The following is a 13,757-nucleotide window of genomic DNA, read 5'->3' as shown; positions in this document are numbered from 1 at the left end:
TGAATGGAACCTACACTGTGAGGGATCCTATTCTACACATGTACCATTGTGCAGCCTTGGATATGATGCATCTTTTTGAGGAAGTGACTTGCCAACTTATTCCCCGACAGAGGAATCACTTTTTTATAGACTCCCTAGCTAGTTAGGCTTTTGTTGACGATATATTTTTCAATTGTGATCATGGAGCACTCTTACAATTGCCTCCTAATATTAGCTCAGGGATACTTTGGGGATTTCTTGTTGTGTCTACTAACACGTCCTATTTTGGCCACCACTGGTTAGTATTGATTATGAGTTGGGCAAATGGCAGTGGGCAAATGGCAGTTCATCACCTCCTATTGTGTCATGGACACATAGGATTGTTTATTGTTATATTCATTGAATACCCCTTGCTATTTATGCAGGGGGGTTAGCCAATAACATGATGCACCTAGTGTAGGGCTAAAGGAGCGGTCTTATGCTTCAATAGAGCTATGTCGATACCAAGGGTTTGTTTCAGTAGAACATTGTTGAATGGTCGTTTCATGATTTATTCCATTAGGCCAAGAGGGCCAGCTATTTTGTAGTGAAGTGCTATATTGCACTAGGCCAAGAGTGCCATGTGTCTATCTAGTGTGGGTGCAATTAATCGTTTTGTTTTAGTGTTGTGCTATACAGATTCAGTGGAACCTAGGGGAGCCTCTTGTTGCATTGCAGAAGCTTCTTGTGGCCAAGACCAGGTGATACTTTTCCTTTTCAAGTACTTTATTTCTATGCTATATGTGTTTATGTACTTATGGGGGATTGTTTTTGTTGGGGATCAACAATCAAGGCATGAAGTCCTAGGGTTCCGTTAGGTGTGTCTGAGGGAGGTTTCAGTTGTCCCCAGCCTCCTGTGAAGACATTATCAAGCACTTTAAGAACTACTTTAGAAGGTAATCATAGTGACCCTATTCTACTAGCTTGCTAGGTAGTTGTTTCTAGGAGCTTTTGTTACTAATGAGGCAATTAGAGAAGCTTGTTAAAATAAACAAAATAGATAATTTTGAACATCCTTGAAATATAAAAATACAGAGGTGTGCAAAAAGGAGTTCTAACCCCTCATATAGAAAAGGAAAAGAAGAAAAAATCAAAGAGTAGTTAATCATCACCTTGCAAAGGCCTGGTAAGTTCCTACGGATGAGTCGAGAACTTGGGAACTTATGCCTTGCCTATCCCTTGTGGGTTTCATGCCTTGATTTTGCCAGGGGGTAGGGTAAGAGCTGTGGTTGTGCTTTGTTGTGTATTCTATTTTGTGGCAGCTTGATATTTTTTATGGTTGTTGTTTCTACAAATCAATTCATGGATTTGAGGGGCTGAGTCACCCTATCTTATGGTCGTAAATGAGAGAAGAATTTAAAAGCCCAGGACATGCCATAAAGGAGTGGTATGATGCAAATTTTACGTTGAAGATAAAGCTTGACGAAAGCGAAAGATGTGGATTTGATAATTTTAAGTGACCGTGGAAGATGGGATTGTAAATTTCAACCATTGCAGTAGCTCTAGATTTTTTTTGTAATTTCTCTAACTACCCAATTGATGCACGATGACTTCTCGGCCCTTCAGAACCTCAAGCCAAATACGCAAGATTTTTTGGATCATCAATCGATCGTGCCGGACGAAGGAGCTACAGGAGACCGGACATTTGAAGGGTCAAAATGACCAATATTTTTAAAAAATAATGGCCATGGCCTTTTGGGGGTCCAAAGGCTCCAAATTCTTGGTGGGGGGGCCTTAAAAAACAACGCTGAGTAGATGTCGCCCCCCATCATGTCGATTTGGTGGAAGAGGAGATATGGAGGTAGAAAATATCCTACTAATCAAAAGACATCAGCTTGATCCTCAATTTTTTCGCTTCCCATCGCTTGTCTTTGCTCAATCAATGGCTGCCTTGATGAGAAGAATAGAATCTAGTCTTTCTCTCTCCTCCTAGTGCCTATTCTACGCATCAATCTTTGTGAGAAGGGAGTGGGCTGATTTGAGAGATTTTGATTGGTAGATGATGTTAAGACATGATGAGCATATATTGATGTTTGATGGAGCATTAGTGGCTATTAATTAGCATCAACGGCCTTCCGAATACGAGAAACATGTGAAATAAAGTGTGGTTTTGTAAATGATGAATTTCATCCTTTTATGATAAATCTCAATTGCAAATGGTTGTTCTTGATTGTCGATGATCTAAATTATGAGAAACATTGAGATAATTAGCAAGAATAATTCATTTATTATTTTTCTATAAAGACATGAAACCCTAAATTGAAGTTTTAAGGTAAATAATGGATTTTGGGGATTTTGATGTGTTAATGTTGTTCGCATGGGATGAAATGAGGGATGAAAATCGTTCTTAGCAAGTATAATCAAGTCACATTAGAAAATTAATATTTATTAGTATTTATTGATAAATAAATAGAGAAAAATAAAAAATAGGTTTTTAATGCTTTAAAAATAGGAAAAAATAACATATGTGTTTGTGGATGTATGGTATGACTAAAGCATAAGGTTTAGCCTTAGTTTGGCCCTAACCTTATATTAAAATGAGTATCACTTTTTATGAAGAAAAAATACATCAAAACGCTCTCTAAACCTATTATCGACTGCACAACTTTAAATGGTAGGGAGAGGAGGGGGTAATTACTGCTGATTAAATATTGAATCTAATTTTTTCTAATGCACTTTGTATATAGGATATGTGTGTTTTGAGTATTAAAGGGTTCAGTAGCACGAGCCTGCTCAATGTTAACCCTAGGCAACACATCAATTATGCTTAGAATGAAAGCATAAAAAGAAATGATTTCACATTCTCACAAATCTACAATGCTATTTTAATTGAATAAAATTTATTGAGAACCATAAACCATTCATAGTTGCATTGCATTGAAAACATGGTATCATCCCCTAGATGCATGGCAATTGTCTTCATAAACATTGACCTACGCTGAGAGTGAGGTATCCTAAGCCATATTGCTAGTTATTCATTTATTTTGGGGAGTGTTCAGTGAGGATTATCTTTTATCTCCTAGAATGATTATTTAAAAGAGAGGTTATATGCCGTATGTGCTTTATATGTTCACATCACATCTTGGGGCCAATCCCTGAGGTGGTGTAGGAGAGTTGTAGAGGGGCCATGACAATTAGCCAAGAGGTGCTCCCTATGTCTAGTTTATGTGGTATATAACACCAATATGTGTAGGGACTCCCTATGAGGAGTTCGAGAAGGATTATCCGTTGGACTACGAGCCATATAAATGCTTATATGGTTAGATCTGTGTGTAGCCTCCGACTCTCCTAGGGTCGCGAGGCCGTGGGATGTTTTGATTGAGCATAGAGGCTTGTCGACTAAAGCCTTATAGCCAGTGTTAGGCGTGTTTTAGGTCCTGACATATACAAAAACCTAATCCCCACTAAAGCCTAATAGCCAGTGTTAGGCGTGTTTTAGGTCCCGACATATACAAAAACCTAATCCCCTTTGGGCACCCATCTCTTTTTTACATGCCTGGCCATTTTAGTCTGGGTTTTCTTTTCCTATTCCCTTCATATTTGCATTGTGTCTTCACCCATGCGCATCTATATTTACAAATTGCACATGAGGGAGCTCGGCGCTCTTTTACAAAGGATTTAGAGTGTGCTTTTATATTTAAAATGCACATTTTCTCTTTTGCACTTGCCCTAAACTTTTAAGGTTATCCTTGCACTTTTGGCCTTTTTTCCTCCTATTTCTTTAGCTAAGGCCGCCTCTTTCTGCTTTGCCCTACGTCTTTTTAATTTTCTTTTTGCTTTCTTGGCATTGGGATTAACACCTTGTCACAATTTGGGCAAAAATTTATGAGTGAATTTCACTCATTGTGCTAGTGAGAAGCTGATTTTAAAGCCGAGATTTAAGTGTAAAAATACCATGAGACCCATAAAAGATGCATTTTTTGTGCAAAATGAAATGGTTGCAAATCAAGGAGCTAGAGTTTTCTTGGATACATTTCAATACCACGATTCCAATGCAAGCATTTATTTGTTAATCCGAGTCTATTTGACCCTCCATTTAATAGCCGCAAGGTTTGGTGTTATGAAGCAGTTACTAGATCAAAAGCTGAAAAGCATGTGACAGAGGCCAAGTGATAGATTTTGATGCTAGAAAGCTACATGTCAAATCAGATCGCATTTCTGAGATCATTGCCTCCTCAACCAAGTCGTAACCACTTTGCTCAAGTGTGAAAATGCTAGAATGAACTAGATAATTTAAAGCTTATGGTTAAACTTGATTAAAGAAGAAGAAACAAAGCAAGAATTGGAACTACATGGATGGGAGGGGGACGGGGAGTGCATTTTATCGGCACCTCCTCCATCCCTCCAAAAATTGCATTTTCAAGCGTGCCATGATTCTCTCCCTACTCGGGCCTTGAATGCTTCAATTTTTTGCTCTTCAATGCTCTGACCTACATGAGAAATGATGTAGTATTCAACAGATACAAAAATAGTCTTTCTCTCTCCTCTTACTCTCTCACCATAAACATAGTCCATATGGGCTGAGAGGATGAGGGACTGTGTGTGCATGTTTGTGATGGAATGCAAAGGGATAGATCAAGAAAGCACCAAGGAAGCATCAATGACTATAAATGAGTGTTACAAACTTCATGTTTTTGAATTACAATGCGTGCGTATGCGATTTTAAGAGTAAGTGGGCTTTCTCTTGGTTTTATGATGAATATTGGTGTCCTATGGCTGAAATTGGTTTTCAGCGTTTGAAAATGGTTCATTCCATCATAAATATCAACATGAATAGCAATTCTTAATCGTTTAGACACTTTATTCAAAACACGCAAAACACATGAAAGTGCGATGACAAATTTTGTTTCCATGGAGGAAAATGGGGAGAAATAATGAATCTTAATATTCTTAAGTGTTTAATTACAAAAAACCTAGAATTTTAATTATAAATCATTGTAAAAATAGAGAAAATTGAGTTTTAATTGAGAAAAAGTTAGATATCATGCATGGAAAATAATGGAAAATTAGGGGTATGTTTATGCAAGTATAATGGAGATAGGTCATAAGAATTTACCTCAGCTTACCCCCATTTTTATGTTTTGGTGCTTATTTATAGGTTACATTATGAAGAAACATACATGGAAACACCTCTTAACCTATCCATCATAAGCAAAACCCTAAACACTAGGGAGATAAGAGGTTTTATGTGTTGAATATGGTTCACAATCTTATGTGTTTGCTACACTTTTCATATAGATTTCGATCTTGTTAAGGATTAATAGGTACTGTGGCACAAAGTAGTCCAACATAATCACAGCAAAGTCGTTAGTAAAAGAAAATCATGAAAAGAATGTTTGAACACATTCACAATGCTGATTTCATTTAAGTAAAATATTTGTGCACTCAAAGTCATCCACTTTGCATTGCATTATATTTACATGGTATAAAGAGAATATCTCTTGGATGCATAGCAATTGGTTTAAAACTATTGACCCATGATTTGTGTGAGGCTCTTTATGCTGTAGGTTTAATATAGTCATTTCCTTGAGGATTGATTTGGTGAAGAATATACTATCTCCTTGAACAAATATTGTGAAAAAATGGACTTTGTGCATATGTGTTATATGTTGAGTCAACGCATCCTAGGGCCAATCTCGAGGTGTAAATACAAAGAAAACTAGGGCTCTTACTTGTTGCAGAATTAATTAGCATATAAATTCTTCATAAAAGAACAAAATAGTTTATGCAATACTAGTAATAGTGCACATAGAGACCGAAATGAACCCACATCAAAAACCTCATGATACAACCACTTATGGGCTTCCTTACAGTAGTTTTCAACGTGCAAAAACTCATCAAATCTCATCTAAATCTAATAAATCAAGTAGAGAGTGTTGAGGACTCTAACCAAGAGATGAAAGGTTGCTTCTATATGCACAATTGGGTTTAGGATTGTGAGAATGCAAGCACATAGTGAAAGGTGAGAAGGATCGAAGCTTGCACGAGAGAGTTATGGCGGATGAGCAAGAGCAAGAGAGAGAGAGACTCACAATGTTCAAAATGTGTGACCAGCCTTCCCTTTATTCATCTATCACTAAAAGAATAAACAATAAAGTGATGGTGACAAGTGCTCGTCGCCACCTATAGTGTGCAGGCGCGGGTACTGTTAGTATAGTAATACACGGGCGGTTAGGTAGAGACACCTTTACCCCAACAGCCTCCTTCTTAAAGGTGAATGTGCTCTAGTGAGGAGTGAAAAAGAAAAAAAGAAAAGATAGTACAATATGTACACATGTACAACAAGATAAGGAAAGACGTCATCTCATCTCACATCCATCAATCTCCTAAGGAAGGCAAAGCACTCCATAGAGAGGCTTTTGGTGAGAAAATTTGCAGGATTTTGGTCAGTCAAGATCTTGATAAGGTCAATAGACTTGTCCTCAACGACCCCACGTATGAAGTGATACCCCACCTCAATGTGTTTCATCTTCGCATGGAAGACCGGATTCTTGGCTAATTGAATAACACTCATAGAATCTGAATGCAGTGTAGGGATAACATCAATACCAAGGTCATGAACCAAACAACCTAACCATATGGCCTTCTTGCAAGCCTCAGTGGGGCTACAACATACTTGGCCTCAGTGGTGGAAAGAGCCATAGACTTTTGCACCCTAGACATCCAAGAGACAGCACCTCCAGCATAGGTGAACACATAGCCAAAAGAGGACTTCTTACTATTTGCATGTCCTGCATTATCAGAGTCAATATAGCCCACAAATCCTATATCTTGGCTACCATAGCATATACACATATCTGCAGTGCCCTTCAGGTACCTCATGATACCCTTCACGGCATCCCAATGCTTCTTGCTAGGTGTAGCCATATAGCGTGCCACAACACCAACTGCAAAGGCAATATCTGGACGAGTGGCTATCATGGCATATATAAGACTGCCCACTATGGATGTATAGGGAATCTTGGCCATCTTGGCCCTCTACTCATCTATCTAAGGACAATCGACCTGTGATACCTTCACATAGGAAGGCAATGGACAGCCAATAAGGTTCATGTCCTGCATGCGGAAGCACTCAAGGACTTTATGAATGTACTCCCTCTATGACAAGTAGAGGAGTCCCTGATGTCTATCGCGTCTAATGCGCATACCAAGTATGTGGGAGGCCTAACCCAGATCCTTCATCTCAAAGTTCTTCTTGAGCTGAGCCTTAAGAGCATCTAGCTCATCATGAGCTTTCCCTGCTAATAGCATGTCATCCACATAGAGTACCAAAATAAGAAAAGATCCATCATGGACTTTCTTCGTGTACAAGCACAGATCCATAGCACTATGTTTGTAGCCCTATGACTGCATAAAAGCATCAAACTTATGGTACCATTCCCTAGGTGCCTGCTTCAAGCCATAAAGACTTTACTTCAACTTGCACACTAGGTGCTCCCTGCCAGGCTCTGCAAAGCCCTTAGGCTGCTCCATGTAAATCTCATCATGCAAATCTCCATGTAAAAATGATGTCTTGACATCCATATGATACAAGTCTAAGTCAAGCTATGCAACTAAGGCCAAAACCAAGCGAAGGGTAGTCATCTTACCCATAGGAGAAAAGACTTCATCAAAGTCAACTCCATGCTCCTGTTTAAAACCCTTAGCCACAATTCTTTCCTTATAAGCCTGCTTGGGGTGTCTAGGGGTACTCTTCAACTTGTATACCCATTTGCATGGCAGAGCCTTCTTGCCACTAGGCAAGGAAACCAAATCCCAAGTCTCATTCTTATGCAAGGAGTCTACCTCAGAGTGCATAGCCCTCTCCAAGGAATGATTATTACCCCTGCATATAGCCTCATCATAGGTGAGAGGCTCTCCTGCATATGTAACCAAGACATAGTGCATGGAGGGCTCAAATATCTATCTCTAGTAGAATGCCGCATTGTAGGCTATGCTGCCTACCCAATATTCTTTCCAACACCTTGGCCATAAGCATCTGTTGCTACTACTACAGGCTATCCAACTGCTGTACGGGAGCATGTGGCTCCTCTTGAAATATAACCCTGTGTATCTCCACTATCTTCTTAGGCTTCCTATGCGTCTGGTCTTCATGGAAGACTACATCATGGCTATGGAGCTAGGGAATATGCATTTAACACTTTTAGGATCCAAATTGTTACACTTGTCCTTGGGCACATGGAAAAATGCCTCACATTCAAAGACACGTAAATGCGCATAAGAGGGAGGCTTTCCCTCCTCTGTAACTTGAAAATCAATGCCTCTATAGGGCGATCTATTAAAGATATGCACGACAGTCGTAACCGCCTCAACCCAAAAGTGATGGGGTAGGCCTGCATGGCTAAGCATACTACGAACCCTTTCTTGGATGGTCCTATTCATCCACTTAGCCATACCATTCTAGGGAGGGTGTAAGGGGTAATCAACTGACGCTTAATACCCCTCTCATCACATAATTGCTTAAAAGCACGTGATACATATTCACCCATGTTATCTATCCTAAGGCATTTCAGCCTATGCCCAAATTGGTTTTCTGCCAAAGCAAGCCATCTTTTGAAAAACTGCCAATACATCATACTTCTGCTTTATGGGATAAGCCCATACTTTACGTGAAAAATAATCTATGAAAGTAACAAATGCTTTGCACAACCTATAGACTGACAGGGCATGGGCCTACAAACATCGGAATGAACCAAATCCAAGGGCTCACTCATGCGTGACATACCAGACTTCTTATGCATAGCCCTAGTCTGTCCGCCATAAAGACAATGATCACAAGAATCAAAATGAGAATAGTCAAGGGGCAATAAGTACTGCAAAAACTAGAAAGCATTTTCATTTCCTTAACAGACATGTGCCCCAAACAGGCATGCCAAAGTAAAGACTCCACAAATAAAACATGATCAACTACTGTAGATCCAGAAACAACTAAGGGGTATAGGCTACTAGCCTTGGCACCTCTCGCAAGCACAAATCTACCACGAGTAATCTTCCATGCAGAGTCTCCAAAAGATACATGATATCTTGCGTCATCAAGCTGCCTAGTGGACATGAGATTGCATGTCAATGTAGGCACATGAGTACATCGTGCATAACAAAACTGCTGCCAATTTTTTTTTAAAAAAAAACTGTAGCCTAACATCACCAATGCCGACAATCTCAAGAGACTTGTCATCACCCAAGTGCATAGAACCTGAAACAGAATGGTATGAATGGAACCGCTCTCGGCAAGGTATTACATGAAAGGATGCACCTGAGTCCAAGAGCCAACATTGTGCATACATAGAGTATATCTCGGTCATTTACGAAGCACTAGATGAAGGTGTTGCAAATATATAATCCCCATCACTATCCTTCGGCTACATAACATTGATATCTTCAATTTTAACACTTGACTTAGCAGGTACTATGCTGTGATCAAAAGACTTTTCATGCACTTTCTCTTTCCCCTTGTCTTTGTGCAATTCATGACACTATGGCCTTTCTTCCCACAATGATAACAAGTTAGATTTGCATTTCTCCCACAAGACTTACTACACAACTTGCGACACGACTTGGACCTAGATTTCTGCGAATCCCATTCACAGCCATTACCACGGTCATTCTTTGCATTTCCATCATGTCAGCCTCTGTCAAAGCATGAGACACACGAGAGGAATCCAAATTCTTATGGTTTATCTCTTCCTGCAAAAGAGAGTTCTCAACATCAGATAGCTTCAGAGTAGTGGCAGAAGCACATAAGGCAGTGTGGAATACATCCCAATACTCATTAAGAGTTCCAAGCAAGAACAATGGAGTGACATCCTCTTTGAAATCAATGCCCTACAAAACCAAGTTCTTAAGAATAGCATGAAACTAGCTCAGATGAGCTGACATGGTCACATTCTCTTTCATGTGGAGATCCATAAGCTGTTTCAGCCAATACATTTGACTTGCAGGACTTTGCTTGTCATAGAGGTTCTTGATCTTATCCCAAATCTGCCAAGCACTCTGTGCTTCTTCAACCACATTGTAATGCACCTGTTCAGTGAGAGACAAGATGAGGGTGGACTTACATAACTCATCAAGCTCCATCCATTCGTCATTAATCATAGTTTCAGGATGCTCTCCACTCAACCTTAGTGGCTTTATTTGTGATTTTTGCACAAATACCTGCCAAACTTGGATCTTCCAATAGGCATAATTCATACCATCAAGCTTAATGATGTTGAAGATAGCACTGTTAGTGGAAGAAGATGTCATACTGCAAGCTAAAACAGTGCAGACAATTCAAAACTGCTTGTTGTAAATTGCAAAAAATGACCAAAAAACCACCAAAACTAAGGAAAAATGGCAAGAAACGAGTATTTAGTGATGTTTCCCACCAAGTACCATCAAAATTATATCCGATCAGGATGATTTAGCATGAAAAATACATCATAGTCTGGAGATATATGCTTGCTATGATAATTTGCAACAGTGTACAATGAGAGCTGACAATAAGCAAGAAACAATATTCCAAGTCAACCACTGATTGTCCATGCAAAACCAACATCAAGCATGCATAAACAAGCATGTAACAGTCAAACTGGCATGACCCAACACCCAAGCATGTCGGACAAAGCCCGTCAGTAAAATTGGTATACTCCCACTGATTAAGGCAAAATGTACATACCACTGCCAAGACTTGATACAAGTCGATGTCTACTCAGTATACAAAGCCGAATCAGCCTAAGTATATCTACATGGACCAAGGTATATCAACCATACATCATCCACAAGGAGATCCTGGTCTCAAAGATCCAAAAGATCAATATGCATGACCCACACTGCTCAATGTCTGGTAAGCATACAAAGACACTCCCACTGGCACAAAATCCGTGAGTATCAAGCAAATAAGCTTAAACAAAGCATGTAAGAGTACCAGTGACGGAGTACATGCATCAGTAAGACATCCAGAGTAGCTGAGCGGTCAAGTATCCAATGATAGCATCCAATGTCATGAAGACAATCCCAATCAATCTCTATAACGAGCCAAAGCAAGACCAAAATAAGCTCCAGAATATCCAAAGTCAAGCCCAAATGAAGCTCCAGTAGCATTAAAGTCCAAACAATGTAACTAGCATGTGTAGTAACATAAGCATCAAGCATGTACCAACGGGTTATACATAGACCATAGATATAATCTCTGTCATAGAGCATGCTAGTGTAGACCAATGTCAAGTAAATACCAACCAATATAGAGCTCAAAAAATGCTCAAAATACATTCTAGAACCATCCAAAGCATTTGCTAACCTTCATTTGCATCCCAATAGTCATATGAAACACTCGAGAAGCACCCATGACCAATAGGCAAAGCATAAAGTGACTAAATAAGCTTCATCCTTAGAGTGTACAATAGTGATTTACTGTGTAAAAATGAGTATTTCAGTCCACTAAATTAGCTCTAAATGATGGCCAATTAATAGGCATACATTCCCCTAACATTCGGGGACCATTCAGACCACTGGGCATCAAATGTCAATGCCAACCAAGCATAAACATAAAGTGTTGATGTAATATTGTTTGTGGCTGCCTATGGACTATGGAAAATAGTCCTGGAGTGAGGAAAATCAGTCCACAAATCAATGCCAATGATAGCCACCAATGCTGAGCATCAAGGGAGTGTTCCCAAGTGCCAAATGAAGTGTTTTCAAGCTGCCAATGAGTGTCAAGGGAGGGATGAAGTAAAAAAAGAATGTTTTGCAGGTCTTTAAGCTAGTCCAAATTGATCTGAGGCTTGTGGAAGGGCTAGACAAGGTCGAGGCAAGGTTGGGGGAGTAATCAAGGATTTCCAGGAGCTCCCTCTTGAAGGGAAAAATCATCGATAGAGTGTAGGCATCACAAGAAGCAAGAGGACATGGTTGCCCTGCTTCACAAAACCTATGGACTGAAGTAATATAAAAAAAAGAGAGCTCCAATACCTCTAAAGGAATGCCCTAAGGGTTTCCAAATGGTCCGAGTAGGTACTCAGGAAGCTGGGGAGTGATCGGAGCTCGAAGGAGTCGGATATGGCTGCCAAGAGTGAGAACCAATGGTATAGAGATTCGAATGAATGTTGAAGGAATCATGGACCAAGCTCGAACGCTCAAGCAATCATGCTCTGATACCAGTTGAAAGGGGAGAAGGATCGAAGCTTACACGAGAGAGCTATGGCGAGAGAGCAAGAGCAAGAGAGAAAGAGAGACTCACAATGTGGGAACTCCAATCGTCACAATGTGTGACCAGTCTTCCCTTTATTCATTTGTCACTAAAAGAATAGAGAATAAAGTGACGGTGAAGGGCACCCGCCGCATACAATGTGCAAGCATGGGTACTGTCAGTGTAATAATACACGGGCGACTAGGCAAAGGCACCTTTACCCCCAACACATAGCCTGGAGAAGAAGAAGATTTATATTGAGAAGTACTGTTGAAGAAAATTTATGAAGAAACACGATATTAGCAACTTTGGGAATTTCCATGCACTTTGGGAGTCCCCCAATACCCTTATCATTTGACCACATGGTCAAATCTTTTTGATATTACTTAAAGGTGGAGTCTATCCTAAATGTTATATAAGCTACCTTTTCAAATCCCACTTTCAAATATGGATCAAGATTTAGCCACATGGTCAAATATTTATCACTTATTTAAAATTGAGACTTGGGAAATTCCCAAATTCTCTAATATGGTGTTAAGATGAAGTGTGCCCTAAAAGTTAATAGGCATATATACAAGGGAAGGGTTAAAAATTATCCTAAAGAGGGGAAAAGTGCCCTCACCACGGTCATAAGTATGTTCACATGCATCATTATCAAAATATGGTAACATTATCATAGTGATGTATGAGCATTCTTTAAAGCCTTTAATAGTGAGGACATGGCCTAGAAGGTTATCCATAAAGCCATAAATAAGGTTTATCTTTCCTTTGAGCTTGACCTTTGATGGATTTTGTTGTACATATTCTTGCTCTATTAAAAATAAAAATATTATCATAATATTAAAAACCAAGGTTGAAAATATATATGATGGAGGAGTCTTGGGATGATTACTCAAAATATGTAACCATATCATTTGGGTACAAAAGAAGGGATTTTTAAAATACTAGTTTTGTACATTTTTTACATATAGAATGATGCCATATAAGGGACCATTTACAAATGAATAGAAAAGGGTGTGTTTTACGTTGAGAAAATTCACAAATAAGTGTATTCTTAAATAGGCTAGTAAACTCCTTGAGGGAGGACTTAGCAAAGAAGTGGAAGCAATAAGAGGAGGCATGAGCAAGAGTGGTGGCATGATGGACATCACACTTGGGGAGTAGTAATGGGGAATCCTTTGAATCCTACTTCATTTGTAGCTGATGTTTGATATTTATTATTTTATGATAGCAACTGGGGATCATTTGAGGCCTATCCCATCTATAACTCCTATTTAAATGTGTTGTTTCATTTTTAAATTAATTCCTAGGATATACAAGAGTGGAAGTGCTAAGAGGTGATGTGAACACAAGTAGCTTTGATGTTGGACTTGGCGAGAATAATGATTGGGGGTCTTTTGAGGCCTCCTTCATAGGTAATTTGTGTTTTAAATCAAATATTTCTTTCTTTTATTGATTTGCAATTATTCAAACACATTTTTATGATAAAAATCTAGAAAGCATAGAGCAATAGGTATCTAAACTAATTTGGAGAGGAATTATGGAAAGCAACATGGCTTATCCATTCTCATCAATTTGT

This window comes from Lygodium microphyllum, chromosome 13 (assembly GCF_053477565.2).
Source record: "Lygodium microphyllum isolate KBCC chromosome 13, Lygodium_microphyllum_v1.1.10, whole genome shotgun sequence".
Taxonomy (NCBI): domain Eukaryota; kingdom Viridiplantae; phylum Streptophyta; class Polypodiopsida; order Schizaeales; family Lygodiaceae; genus Lygodium; species Lygodium microphyllum.
Note: the sequence above shows the minus strand (reverse complement) of the source record.